Source organism: Macrotis lagotis, chromosome 4, assembly GCF_037893015.1.
Source record: "Macrotis lagotis isolate mMagLag1 chromosome 4, bilby.v1.9.chrom.fasta, whole genome shotgun sequence".
NCBI lineage: Eukaryota > Metazoa > Chordata > Mammalia > Peramelemorphia > Peramelidae > Macrotis > Macrotis lagotis.
The window spans coordinates 6,144,014-6,159,026 of record NC_133661.1 but is presented as its reverse complement, the minus strand read 5'-3'; the positions used below and the strand labels follow the sequence as shown (position 1 = coordinate 6,159,026).

Below are 15,013 nucleotides of genomic sequence, written 5' to 3'. Positions count from 1 at the left end.
AAGTGGAATTATGAATGATTTTCAAGTTAAAGAAAGACAAAAACTTTTTTTCCTAATCATTTGGGAGACATGGATGATTTTGAATTACATGGATCTACTAAAATCCTATTTAAAACTCCTTTGTTCTGTGGAAATTTTTGTCTCTGATATCAAAATATTTTATGTACTAGACAACTGAAAACATTTTAGCATCCATCTAAAAAGTATAGAGGCTTAAAATTCAAGCTTGAATCCTGAGGTCAAATTGAACCAATGGATATTCAATATTCAAAATTACCTTTGTTTCTTCCAGGCAGACCATAGTAAGTATAAATATGCTAAATACAAAGGTATGACTGAATATATTAACAAACTTTTGGAATTAGAACAAATTTAAATCAATTAATACTTCTGCAATACCCATCTGATTCCACACTTTCAGCACTAAAGAGTGAAAAAATATCAGATTTGGAAAGTACAGCTGCTGACATAAAGTCCATACATGTGAATGAAACTCCAAGTCTATCATTTTAAAGTGAATATAGACGATTAGCACTTTCTGTTCCAAAAGGAGGAATTGATTGATAAGACTCTCCAGGAAAGCATGGTCAATGGAACAAAAAAAAATGTATTGAAGTATTTGGGGAACAAATAGGCATCATTTCACTCAACAATTCTAAAAACTACACACCAGGTACCACATGTACAGGGCCATGGGTTTAGAGAATGGACTCCTAAGTAGTTTACTTCCAAAAGGAGCCTGTGGAGCTCCCAGGTTTCAGAAACAGAATGAAAAGGTTCTTCATATGTGACATCTGCATGAAGTCCACTAACACCCAGGGTGATCCTCCATAAACCCTATTCTAGGGGTCATTGTAAATTATGCAAGGAATTGGCAATTTGCTTATGATATCACCTTTCACCTCTCAACTTTTTTCTTGCTTATTTTCTGATTAGATTTTCCTACCTATGAGAGGGAAAAGTTGATGTCCTCAGTATGATAGTTTTATATTCATCCTGTAACTCATTTAGCATCTATTGTAAAAAATTGAGTGATATGCTGTTGGGTGCATATATGTTTAGTATTAATATTACTTCATTCTCTATGGAATCTTTTTAGCAAGATGTAGTTTCTTAACATCTCGGTTATATCTATTTTTGCTATTACTTTATCTGAGATCATGATTATTACTCCTACATTTCTTTTTTACTTCAGAAGAAATATAATAGATTTTCCTCCTCCATCTTACCTTTATTCTGTGCAACTTTCTGCTGCCAGTGTGTTTCTTGTAAACAACATATTGCAGCACTTTATTTTTTTAATTTTTTCTTTTTCTTTTACAAGGCAGTGGGGTTAAGTAACATAGGTCATATAGCTAAATAATTATTAAGTGTTTGGGGACAGATTTGAACTCAGGTCCTCCTGACTCAAGGACCAATGCTCTATCCACTGTGCCACCAAGTTGCCCCAGGGCTTTATTTTTTTTATCCAGTCAGCTACCAGCTATCATTTAATGAATGAATTTCTCCAATTTACATTTACAATTATAATTGTTAACTGTATGTCTCATCATCCTATTTATCCCCTATTCAATCTTCTCTCTCTCTCTCTCTCTCTCTCTCTCTCTCTCTCTCTCTCTCTCTCTCTTTCTCTCTCTCTCCTTCCCTTTCACTCTTGCTTTTCTTTGTCTCTCTCCCCTCTCTGTCCTGTTTGGTTTCTAACCATAACTTCCCCCCAATCCATCATTCTTCTGTCACTGGCCCTTGTCCTCCTTCTTTCCTACTTCTTTATAGGATAATAGATATCTATATGCAATTCAAGGTGCATGCTATTTCCTCTGTCATTCAATGACAATGACAGTAAGGTTCAAGTGATGGCCACCACCTCTTCCCATCTTCTGCCTCCACTGTAAAAGTTTTTTCACACTTCTTTTATGGGAGAGAATGTACCCCATTTTATCTCTCCCTTCTCTCCTCCCAGTTCATCCCTCTTTCTCAGCCCTTAGTTTTTAGTATATTGTCAACAACATTAGCAACATCATAGTTAACTCATACCCATTCCTTTGTTTATGTATAGTCTTTCTAATTGCCATAATAATGACAAAATTGTTAGGAATTGCAAGTATCATCTTCCCATGTAGGAACGTAAACTTTTAAACTTTATTGAATCCCTTATGAATTCTCTTTCCTGTTCACCTCCCTGTGATTCTCTTGAATCTTGTATTTCAATACCAAATTTTCTGTTCAGCATGGTCTTTTCATCAGGAGTAGCTGAAAGTCCTCTAGTTCATTAAATGTTCATTTTTCCTCTGACTCAGTTTTTCTGGGTAGGTCATTCTTGATTAAAATCCCAGATTGTTCACCTGCTGAAATAACATATTCCAGGCCTTTTGATCCTTTCTAATCCTGTGTCCTTCCGACTGAAGCGACAAGATATAGGGAAACTGCTTGAGGGCAACAACATTCACAAATGCACAAAGCCACCCCGGTCCTCAAGGAACTTATGGATCACAAAAAGTCAACATTTTAACAAAAGGTAGATGAGAGACATGCAGGGCATTCATATGAATGAAATGGCTTCATCATCTACAATGGTAACTAGATGGGATCATGCTTAGTTTTGTAAAAGTTTCAGAGCATGCTGTGACTCCATTCAAGTATGGCCATCCTCCCAATCAGGTCCCTTCTGTATGCTGTGGATTCATAATAAGAAGTGTTTATACATAATACACTCACACACACATGAACATATGTGTGGTAACAATCACATGGCCCCTCCATCCACACCTCCATGGATGTATGCATACATACATGCATGCCTGCAATTGTGTGTGATGTGTTATGCTAAGAGAACTATCTGCTTCCTTTGCCATGAAACAACCAGGATCCTCTTGCAAGTTTCAAGAAATAAATAGGCAGGGATAAACTGAACAACCAAATTAAAGAGTCTGTATAATGGTGGCTAGGGATGGTGGAGAGAAGAGGTAAGAAAGACAGATGGTGCTTTTAAGGGCAGAGGGAAGATAATTCCTTAGAATCTACTGTGCTCTCTGGCATATTCTCCCCTGAGAGAGACAGGAAGTATCAAATCTCATGCAAATTAATCACTTCCATTACAATGACCTGGTCCTCCTTCCTCTCAGACCTGAATGGAGACAGTTGAGGACCCTGAGCCCAAGAGCCCTGAGAGAGCAGTGCCCTCTGCCCCACCAGCTCAGCTTTTAGCCCATCCCTTATAATCACCAGTGAGGGTAGCAATTTTGTGAGGACACCTTACCAATGCCTCTGGAGTTGCACATCTTTGTTTCCTGAGCAAACACAACTACTGAAAAGTGGAGGGTGGGGTTGGGATAGGTGCAAGATTCTTGACACCAAAGACCTTGACCTGTTGTCTAGCTAAATATTAGAGATGAAGATGGTCTTTTTACTGGAAATATCATAAAAGAAGATGTGTTCAATCTGCTTTTTTTGCTGTACCCCAAAGACCAGGGGTTAATTCTTAGATGGGTAGTTTCCTCCTAGTAGAATGAGAACTTTCTGAAGACAAGGACAATCGCAACATCTCTGCCTGTAACCCCAGTGCTTACCTCAATATTTTGTACTTAACAGGTTCATAAAAGATGAGTCATTCATTCATTCATTCATTTGCAGACATACTTAAGTTTAGAAAACCCACCCCATGTGTTCACATGGACTAATTTGTGCCTAACCTGTGGTAGAGCATTCTGAGCTCATATTGGTCTGATCAGTCACAGTAAGACACATTGTTATTTGTCTCAAACATAACAATATCATTTTGTTCTTCTTCAATAATGAAGGCTAAGAACCATTTGCAGTGAGAATTTAAATTCACTCCCTCAGATAAAGGCCAGCTAAAATTCTTTAGGGAGTAGTGTTATCTCTCATCTAATGCTAGAGGTTCAAGCCCAATTCTGGTGCCTTCATCACATCCTGTTAACTCCCCATAATTAATGTTCCAGTTCCATTAAACCAATGAAGATCAATTACCTTTTATGAAGGAATAGGTAATGATAAAATGTATGAGAATTTAAGTTACAAATATTTCTCCCTAATACCCAGAGTCACCCTCACACTATCTTACCTCTATTCCTGGGGTTAGATTAGGCAATGTAGTTTCTACATATCATTTATGCCAACAAATTCATCAAAATTCATCAGTGATGGCCCAAGTCAGAACCTCAGTTTCTACTCAGTGTGTCAAACAGGCCTCCCATTATTTTATTAGGAAAAGACTTCTAATAAACCCTGACATGGACTGCAGCTCCTAGTCTTCCTGTGGTTTGTTCCCCTTCATATTCAACAGAACCAGGAGGAAACAATCATTAAAGATTTATTAACTATCTACTACATATCAAACATTGGAGCTACAAAAAAGGGGATAAAAGCTAATCCCTGTTCTCAAGAAGCTGACAATCTAATGGGAACACAATACGCAAAAAATAGGTGCAAGAAAAAGCTACAGCAAAGTATAACTAAATCCAAAATACATGCATTAAGAAGCTATGACTTAAGAACTAGGACATCATTAAAAGAGGGAAGGTTGGAGGCAATACTCAGATGGTGGAGTAAAGGAAAGGACTCACCTGAGTTCTCCCCCCAAACCTTTTAAATACTTTTAAATAATGAATATAAACAAGTTCTAGAGAGGTAGAACCCACAAAAAAATGAGTAAAACACTTTTCCGGCTCAAGTCAACATAGAAAATCAGCAGGAAAAGTCTATAGCATCAGGATGAGAGAGGTGATACTGGCACAGCTTCAATCCTAGTCAACTAGAAATAGACCTTTGGAATCAAGAAATCCGTTGTGATAATAATTGCATTCAGAGCACTCAATCTACACATGGTAATGCGTAGAACGACTGGTCAGAAGGAGGTCACAGGGGTATCTTTACTGGTAGGGCTCTGGTATATTTTGAATACTTAGATCTGGGTTAGTCCTGGGTGAGGAGGAGCACTAGCACACCAGAACTTGGGGTCATAAGGGAGTGGGAACCCTCTTCATAGTTCCAGGAAAGAAAAGAGTGGTCTCTCACAACCAGGACAGTAGAAACTACCTCTCCTTAGATCAAACCACCTTGGAAGAATTAAAAATTTACAAGTACCTAGAAATACCAATGAAAACAGCTTCACAAGACAACTTAACTTTGGGTTAGTGGGTTCTCCATTCTGGAAATAGAGCCCCACTCTAACAAAAAAGTTAAAAGTGAAATAATAAGCTGGGAAATAAGCAAACAACATAAAAATTCTGACCATATAGAGTAATTATGCTGACAAGCATGATCATAACACACACTCAGAAAAAGAGAGCAAAGCCTCAAAGTAAAATATGAATTGATCTCATGTCATGGAAGAGCTAAAAAGGGGACTTTTTAAAATCAAGTTAGAAAAGAAGAGGGGAAATGAGAACAAAATAAGAGTGAAGCAAGAAAATCATGAAAAATGTCAATGGCTTGGTACAGGAGACACATATATACACACATACACCAAATTGAAGAAAAATAGCAACTGAAGAAAATAGCACCAAACTTAAGAAAAAACGCAAATCAGGCAAAATAGTAAAAAGAAGTAGAAAAGGCCAATGAGTAAAAGGATGTCTTAAAAAGCAGAATTGACCAAATGAAAAAAAAGAGGCACAAAAATTCACCATAGAAAAAGCTTCTTAAAAAGAATTGGCAAGGGGCAGCTAGGTGGCACAGTGGACAGAGCACCGGCCTTGGAGTCAGGAGTACCTGGGTTCAAATCCAACCTCAGACACTTAATAATTACCTAGCTGTGTGGCCTTGGGCAAGCCACTTAACCCCATTGCCTTGAAAAAAAAATCTAAAAAGAAAGGAATTGTCAAAATGGAAAAGCTGATTGAAAAAAGAACTCTTTAAAACTTAAAATTGACCAAATGCAGTTATTGGCTGCATGAGAAATCAAGGAACAATGAAACATAACCACAAGAATGAAAAAATAGAAGACATATCTCAGTAGAAAAACAACTGGCCTAAAAGTACAACCAGAAGAGATAATTTAAAAACTATGGACTACCTGAAAGCCACAATAAAACATAGAGCCTAGATAGTATCTTTCTAGAAATAGTCACAGAAAACTGCCTTGATATTCTAGAATTAGAGAGTAAATTAGAAATTGAAAGACTCCCTCCTGAAACAAAGATCCCATAGTGAAAAGTTCCAGAAATAGAATTAGGATTGCAAAAAAGAATTCACCTACCCAACAAAACTGAGTCTAATGGTTGGGGAGAAAAAAAATGGATATTCAATGAAATAGCGGAATTTCAAACTTTTCTGACTAAAACTATGCCAGAGCTGATTAGAACATTTGCTTTTCAAATATCAGACTCAAGAGGACAAATAAGTGAACAGGAAAGAAAAATCAAAATGGACTTACTAAAGTTAAACAATTTATATTCTTACATGGAAAGATGATCCTGGTAATTCATAAGACTTTATTCTTTGGGAAGTTAGATGTATATAAAGATAAAGAGCACAGGTGTGAGTTGCATATAAAGGAATGATATCTAAAAAAATAAAATTAGGGTGGGAGAGAAAAAGTATCCTGGAGAAAGATAGTTGTCTTTCATTTTCAAAGAAGACTATGTCATCATATAAATATATGATGATATGAATTACACATTATGTTTATTATAGTGAGGGCTATGTTGTGCAAAAGATATGAATGGAGGAAAAGACAGTTAGCAATAGTGCTTGTGAAAAAGTTTCTGAAGAAAATTTCTCTGATAAATGCTTCATTTCTCAAACATACAAACAACTGAGTCAAATTTATAAAAATAACAGTTATTCCCCAATTGATAAATGATCAAAAGACATTAAAAGTGTATGGATGAAGTAATCAAAACTATCAATAACTACAAGGAACACATTTTTAGGTAACTATTCAATGGATAAATGCAAATTTAAAAAATTCTGAAGATGTACCTCCTGTCTATTATATTTAAACAGGATATAAAAGAAGGGGATGGCTAGGCGGAGCAGTGGAAAGAGCACCAGCCCTGGAATCAGGAGGACCTGAGTTCAAATCTGTCCTGAGACACTTAATTACCTAGCTGTGTGGCCTTGGGCAAGCCACTTGACCTCATTGCCTTGCAAAAAAAAAAAAGGAAAAAACTAATGTTGGAGAGAATTTGCACAAACTGAGACATGGTGGAATTATAAACTGGTTCAACCTTTCTGTAGAGTAGTTTGGATCTATGCCCAAAGGCCTATAAAACCATGCATACACTTTACCTAGCAATATCACTAATAGCTCTATATCCCAATAGAAATAAAAAAGGACCTATATGTACAAAGATTTGGAAATTGATGGAGTAAAATCATCTCTAATATTTATCATTTTGCTTTTCTGTAATTTTAGTCAATCTAAGTACCTGTGGTGGTACCTCAAAGTTGTTTTAATTTGCATTTCTCTAATTAATAGTTATTTAGATCATTTTTCATATTACTACAGATAGCTCTGATTTATTCATCTGAAAACTTCCTGTTCATATCCTTTGAAGAATGATTTGTATTTTCATAAATGTGACGCAGTTCTCTGTGTTTTTGAGCAACAAGGCCTTTATCAGAAACATGCTTTTAAATATCTTTCCTAGCTTTCTACTTTCCTTCTAATCTTAATTACATTGTGCATTTGTGCACAAACTTTTTAATGTGATGTAATCAAAATTGTCCATTTTGCATGTTTATAATGCTCTCTATCTCCTGTTTGGTCATAAATTTTTGTCTTTGTAGATCTTACAGGTTAATTATTCCTTGCTCTCCTAATTGACTTACAATATCACTCTTTATGTCTAAATCATGTACTCATTTTGAGCCTATCTTAGTGTAAGTGTGAGATGCTGGTCTCTTCTTGTTTCTGCCATATTACTTTACAGTTTTCCCCGCAGTTTTTGTCAAAAAAGTAAATTATTAGCACAGAAGTTGGAGTCTTTGGATATATCAAACAGCAGATTACTATAGTTACCTAGCCTATTCTGCTGATCCACCACTCTATTTCTTAATCAATATGAAATAGTTTTAATGATTAACACTTTATAATATAGATTTAGATCTGATTTGGATAGTACCTTCCTTGGCAATTTTTTTTTCATAAATTCCCTTGATATTTTTTACCTTTTATTCTTCCAGATAAATTTTGCAAATATTTTTTCCTAGCTCTATGAAACAATTTTTATAGGAAATCAAAATTAAAAGTTAAAATTTGATTTTGCATGTAACTGGGGAAAAATAAAATACTAAATAAATAAAAAACAAAGAAAGAAAAGAAAGAAAGAAAGAAAAGAAAGGAAATAAGATATCAGAACTCAGGGAGTGTAGGAAAGGTTTTCTGTGGAAGATGATGTATTAGTGATGACACTATCATCATATGTTTTCACCTAAACGCAGGAAATAGAATGAAGAAAGAAAAACAAGAAGACATTTGGGTTCTCCTAGTTGCATTTTGTCTCTGCGTGAAAGGGGCCCTTGCCCCACCTGGATACTCATAATAGCTCATTCTTTGGTCAAAGATCATCAAGGTAAGAAACTATACAAAGCAAGAGACTCCCCTACTGTATAGTGCTTTTTGTAAGTGCCATAGTTCTTGCTACTAAGATAATCAACTGTCTGCTCATCCTTTACCTACTTGAAAGATTAGAAGACACTAGAGATCACTGTCAAGGCTCCACACTGGAATGTGGAGTCCCTGGCCTCTTTGCTGGAGATCTCCTCAGCCTTCCATTACATATTCATTCATCCATATCTTTATGTGGTCATCAAAATCGTCAAGTAAAAACTTCAATCCTTGGAGAGGAGCACCATTTATACCACTATTACCTTTATTATTACTGGAAAAAATCGGTTGCCTAGTGACTCTGAAGACTCACATCCTTTCCTGTGTCCTGTTATTTCCTTAGTATATCATGGACAAGAGGGTGGTGGGAGAGAAATTCAAAATATCCCAGGCTTCTACTCCAGAATTCAATACTTTTAAACTTCATGATTTTGATAAGAAATGAACTGTCTTCTAAAAGTTTATTTAGGCCGAGCATCCCCCAGGTCTAACCTTGTTCTTACCAGGATCTCCAATCTCACAAAAATCAATTGGATTTCAAAGGAATCAAATATCACATGACTAACTATTGAAATCTCTTCTACTTTCATTTGAGATTCTGCCATATGAGAATAAGGACTATGAATGTAGAGTGGGCTGGTGGCGGAATCTGCCAGTGGGAGAATATTAGGTATTTAGAAAGATGATCCTTTAATCAGAAACCTTACTGCTATTTGGTCATATATAGAGATATAGATATAGATATATATTAAATATATAGATATAGATATAAATATATAAAAATGCATATAGGAATTACATACATACATGTGAATATATATTCATACATGCATATGTAATAGGAATAGAAACATTTTGTGTGTTACATGTCATTCATTATTTCTAATGCAATTTTAATCATGTTCAGCATGAAAGTATCCTAAAATCTTCAATAATGGTCCCAGAACCTTTAAATATTAAAATTCACATTAGTAATTCCCCTGTCTATGGCAATACTGGATTGTTTGCATTATAGATTGTAAGTACGACCCCTTCCTTATTTTTTTATATTCCATTTTCAATGATCCTTTTGGTGGTTCAGAAACCCACAATAAATGCCAGGGAGATTAGTGATCAACATGGTTTTAACACGCCAAAATTAAAAGCTCCTAATTATCAACTTTAAATGAATCCTTATTGGATGGCAAAAATAATTTCTCATGAAGTGTTTCCAACATTCAGAGAAGGCTTTTAGGACACACAGCATTAACATAATTTTTTCGACTGGGGTTCTCATAGGACATCTGATGAAGTCTCTACTCTTAATTTTAATTGCATAGGCTGCATTCTTAATTAAAAACTGTACAAATGGATTTTCTGCCATGCCAAAAGAAATCTAAGTTCATTAGTTATAAAAAACCTTTTAAAAATTGATGTAAATATGTGAATTCTTTAAAAGTTTGAATTCCAAGTCTTCATTTTAGGTTGAGTTGCCTTTAATCTAGAGAATAATGAAATCAATATAAATTAAGATATTCCCATTTTTTTCTTTTTTATTTCCCTCTATGTCCTTCTGATTTTGTAATTCTCCTTGTAGAATTAAACTAATTTTAAATTTAAATACTTTAGAGACCTGAATAAAAAAACCTCATTGACCTTTTTCCCCCCTGGATTATATAAATAAAAGTACACATACCCTTTAATAAGTTTTTGTATTAAACCACAATCACATGATCTTAGATAAAGATAAATTACCAAGAAAACCTTCCAAAAGAAATGAAAAAGGAAAGGTTCACTACTTAGAAGCTAAAGTTGTTTAAGCAATTTAAGCAGAAATGTTACACTGAAGTTACAAAAAGGCAAACGACTTTGCAAGTAATCAGAAAGTAGATATTTCTCCTGACATGAAATGTTTAGGTGGGCTCTGGGGATAAGTCACTGGTCACATCAAGGATTCCTATTCTGCTGGGAGTTGGACTCAGTATTCTTGAAGTTCTTTGATTGGAATGCTGAGGTTCAAAGATAATAGCCCTGGCTTTGCCTCAACACTAACAGAACCCTTTTCCCTTCTTCAAATTACAAATTAATTATTTGCACCAAAAAAGGTTTGATGAGGAGAATCACAATCATGGTGCAGCTAGTGAATAAATGAATGAATGAACAATTATTTGAATGACTCCATGAATCAATGAAAAAAGAATTTTTGAGCTACAGCTATATTCAAAGCACTGAGTTAGACACAGGCAAGACCAATAGAAAGGCTGCCTAAGAAACTCCCATTTTGGAGGGCAAGGTCACAAAATACTGGAAGTGGTGGTGGTGACTAGGGAAGACTCAGGGGAGTCCTTTTAGAGTGCATTTATCAGTCTGTTTGTTGGATAGCATGCACTTCTCAGTAGTCATAGGCACAATGGTTTGATGACTGTCCCAGTGCAAGAGGTAGAAAGCAGAGAAAGAAACAGGGGAGGTGACAAAATCTCTGACTACCCTTTTGGGTGATTAGATGAGAAGTGAAGCCTAGCCTGGGAGCATCCAAATGGAGGGAGCGAAAGGGGGCAACAAACCCCAGAGCCACCCTTAGCCATTCAATGAAACTAAGTGTAGCTCCCAGGTAGGTTGGGCATTCCTGATGCTTGTTCACAGAAGGATTTTGGTAACTAAAAGGAAAGAATTTGCCCCAATCCAAGTGTCAGATCAGCCTAAAGAAATTCCCAAGAAAAGGAAAGAAGGGAGATTAGGAAAGACAGATTTTGACATTGAGAACTTTTCCCCTTCTCAGCTGACCTGGTGCAGCTGTGAACCGGACTATGAAAAGAACTAAAATAGACCTAGTTATATGGAATATTTAAAAAGAGAAGTCATATCCCCTTTTGAGGACAAGGCCTTCAACAGAGATCATCAGTTTAGTAATCCCCAGCCAAAGACACTAGTTGCTCAGCAGGATTTTCCAGCCCCCTGGCCTTTTTACCACCAAGGAAGCAAATGCCTTCCTGCTCCCACCATGCACTTCAGTCTCTCCTCTTAAAAATCTTGAGCCTTAGGTACAAGGGACTCCTTTAAATTCCATTCCTGCAGTTACATACATCACCCACTCTGTGCCTTGGATAAACCTGAGTCATGAATCTTCTCATTGTATGGAGATGATATTTACTCTGATTCTTATTTCTTTCTTGTGATGGTGGTAATGATTATTTCCTATTTTCTATTTTTTAATTTAGAAAATGTGCACAGCCACACTTAAGAGAGAAATCATAATATAAGCAATAAATTTCAGTTTCAAGAAAGTCTATATAATAAATATTTAACATTGTGCTCAAAATTGCCCATCTTTGCTTTCTTGTAAGTTTTCTTCAATTTTCTACTGTCTATTTACTTGATTTTTTTCCTCCCATCTCCCCCCAGGAAGACTATAATTAAGCATGGACATATACATAGATATTTCTTCACCTACTTGTATGCACATTCAAATACATGTTCACACTCATTTTTATATAGAGATAATTTATACATATATATACCCACCTACATACATGCACATGAACATCTAGCATAGATATTTATTTGGTTTGTGTGTATTTCCCATTTTTATAACATTTCCTTCTACTCTGTTTCTGCTCTCTACCTTGCCTTCCTATTCCTTAATCATCTGACCTTCACAAAATCCCTACATTATACCTCCTCATTAATCTACACAACCTTCTATATACCTGCTATCCTATATCCTTACCCTCTAACTCATTACCCTCCCTATTCCTTTCTTATTTCTTTCTGAATTTAGATTTTTATATCTATTTAATTTATATTTCTACCTATTTAATCTATCTTTTTCTCTATCCTCCTATATATTTGTGTGTGTGTTTTGTTTCCTCTTTAACCCATTCTTGATTAGAGACTTCCAGAGTTGCCAGTTCTCTTTCCCTATCTAATTCTTCTGCATCAGCTCTTCTTCTCACACCTCATTTGTTTGAGATGACAAGTTTTAAAAATTCTTTTCCTAGACCATTTTATTTTTAAGAATTCTATTATACTCAGTTCTACTCCCAACTCTCCTTCTAACTCCACAATTACTAATAATCTTGAACATATGCTTTACATTTTCACATATAGATCATAAACAATTTGTCTTTGTTGAGTCTCTTATGATTAGTTTTTGATGTTTACCTAATATTTCTATTGATTTTTTGTATGTCAGATTTTCTATTAAATTCAGGGATTTTTCTTCCTTATACTTCTGGGTCTCCTTTTCCAGTTGGCTTTATTTTCTTATTTTCTTGGGATTGTACTTATGTTCTTTTTCAGTTTTTCCTCAATCTCTCTTATTTGATTTTTAAAGTATTTTTTTGCATACCTTTGAATTCAGTAATGATTGTTTCTAACAGGGTTAGGAAATTGTGAGATGGTCTTCAAATGCCACATTCACAAGAGTAGCTGTCCCGATGTCATTATCATTAATACCTTGCAGATGGGTTAGAGCTTTCCTTTTGAAATGTTTGTCAGCACTCTGTGTTAAACCCTGAAGCTTCTATGACAAGATATGGATCCATTGACTCTTCCAATGCAGCTCAAGTCATAGTAATTCCTACCATGAAGGGAAGGTTTAGACTACAGCATGACCCTGGTTGGTAACTGTAAATCTATTGTCTGAAGAATGGCCAGACACTGTGCTAAGCTCTTCATAAATATCTCTGATCCACACAATCACCCTAGGAGGTCATTTTTATTCCCCTTTTATGGATGAGGAAAGTGAGGCAGACAAAAGTTAAGTAACTTGTTCAAAGTGTCTGAGATAGATTTTAATTCAACTCTCTAATCCTTGAGTCTCATAGCTGCTAAGCAAGCAGAGCCCCAGAATGAGGTGGTCTTCCAGACCCCTCACCATTCTGGGTAACCCCTCTGGAAGGTCTGACTTCTCATTCTGGGTAAGGAAGACTTGTGGTCAAAACAAATCATGTATGACTGGGACACAGTCCACATCAGTAAGGAGAGTACAAAAGGAGATGAAATCATGACTCCCTGTAGCATGGAAGGATACATACACAATATGACCAGAAATAAAGGGTTGGTCATGGCTAGTTAGACCGAGCTAGATCTAGATTTTACACACACACACACACACACACACACACACACATATATATATGTTTTTGTTTATATACACATGCTCTCATGCACACATATACATATACATATGTGTATTTGTATGTGTCTGTATACATCCATGATATGGCTTCTTCTCATAACCATAAATATCTTTGTTCTTATTTATTGCTTTCCACAGTCAAATGAAAATCTTTAGTAGTAAGTCAAAGCATCAAAGTGATGTCCCAGAACTGTGTAGCCCCTGAATCATCAGGTACCTGAGGAGATGGTTGGAATGACATCTGAGGAGTTGGATGACCCTGTGACTTTGGGGAGAGAGAGCTGACCCAAGAGTGAAAAAGACATGGGGCCAAGTCCTCTCTGTGACCCATCCTACCTTATTCTTCAAATGTATAAAAGATTGGGAGTCCCACTGTAGAAAATCCCTCCAACCATGCAGAACTATTCTGCCTATATCCCAACAAGTGACTTGGTCAGGGTCTTATAGTTACTTGGGTTCAGGTCTCCCTAACTTGTAGCCTAACACTCCACATTGCTTCTGTCCTTATTAAGGATTGAATAACAGAGTTAAATACTTACCTACCATTGTAGGAGAATCCTTTGGACCCATTTGGAGCCTAGATCCACATTCTTTTCCCATATTTCTTATACAAGGCCTTCAACATACTCTTCCATCTTATGAGAAAAATGATTAAAGAAAATTTCCCCCTTCACATCCCATACACTTTTTCATTTAAAAAATTATGTTGGCTACCCCCCACATCTCTATGCCACTCTCTTCTTTTGTCTCTCTTTCTATTTCTTCACCTCTATCTCTGTTCCTATCTCTGCCTCTCTAGCTTTCTTCTTTATCTCTGTCTCTGTCTCTCAAAGGTTTAGTTGCACTGTGTTTCAGTTTCTTCTCCATTCTTCTCCATTCTTCACAAATATCACTGATCCACACAAGCCCAATATCAGACCAGGGAAATAGAAAGATGGCCCCACCAGTTTGCTGCCTTTGAATGTGGAAGAAACCTAGATGGCCTCATTTGTCTTGAGGACTAGCTCCAGAAATCTAGCCAACCACACAACTGAGCAGAGGTCACCCTCTAATCTAGGGAGTATGTCTTCCAACAGAAGCTTCAGGGGAAAAGATTCCAAATTATTAGGGGGATTTCCAGGGGCACAACAACTGGTTTCTCCCAAAACACTAGCTTGGGATTTCATGTTCAGGCTGAAGCTGAGCTTCTAGGTTATGAAAAGTTCATCCCCTCCCCTCTTCCACCCTTCCCACCCAGGCCTTAAACTATATAATAATTTTCTTCTTTTTGCTTTTCATTCCCCTTGCCATTTTCCATTTGGATCTCAGAGTGCTGACAAGCA

General features: G+C 36.2%; 1 long non-coding RNA gene across 1 annotated transcript in view; it reads right to left on the bottom strand.

The window, feature by feature from the left end:
• Positions 1-15,013, bottom strand: part of LOC141522945 (uncharacterized) — a 56,450-nt gene that overhangs the window by 2,671 nt on the left and 38,766 nt on the right. The window lies entirely within an intron of this gene.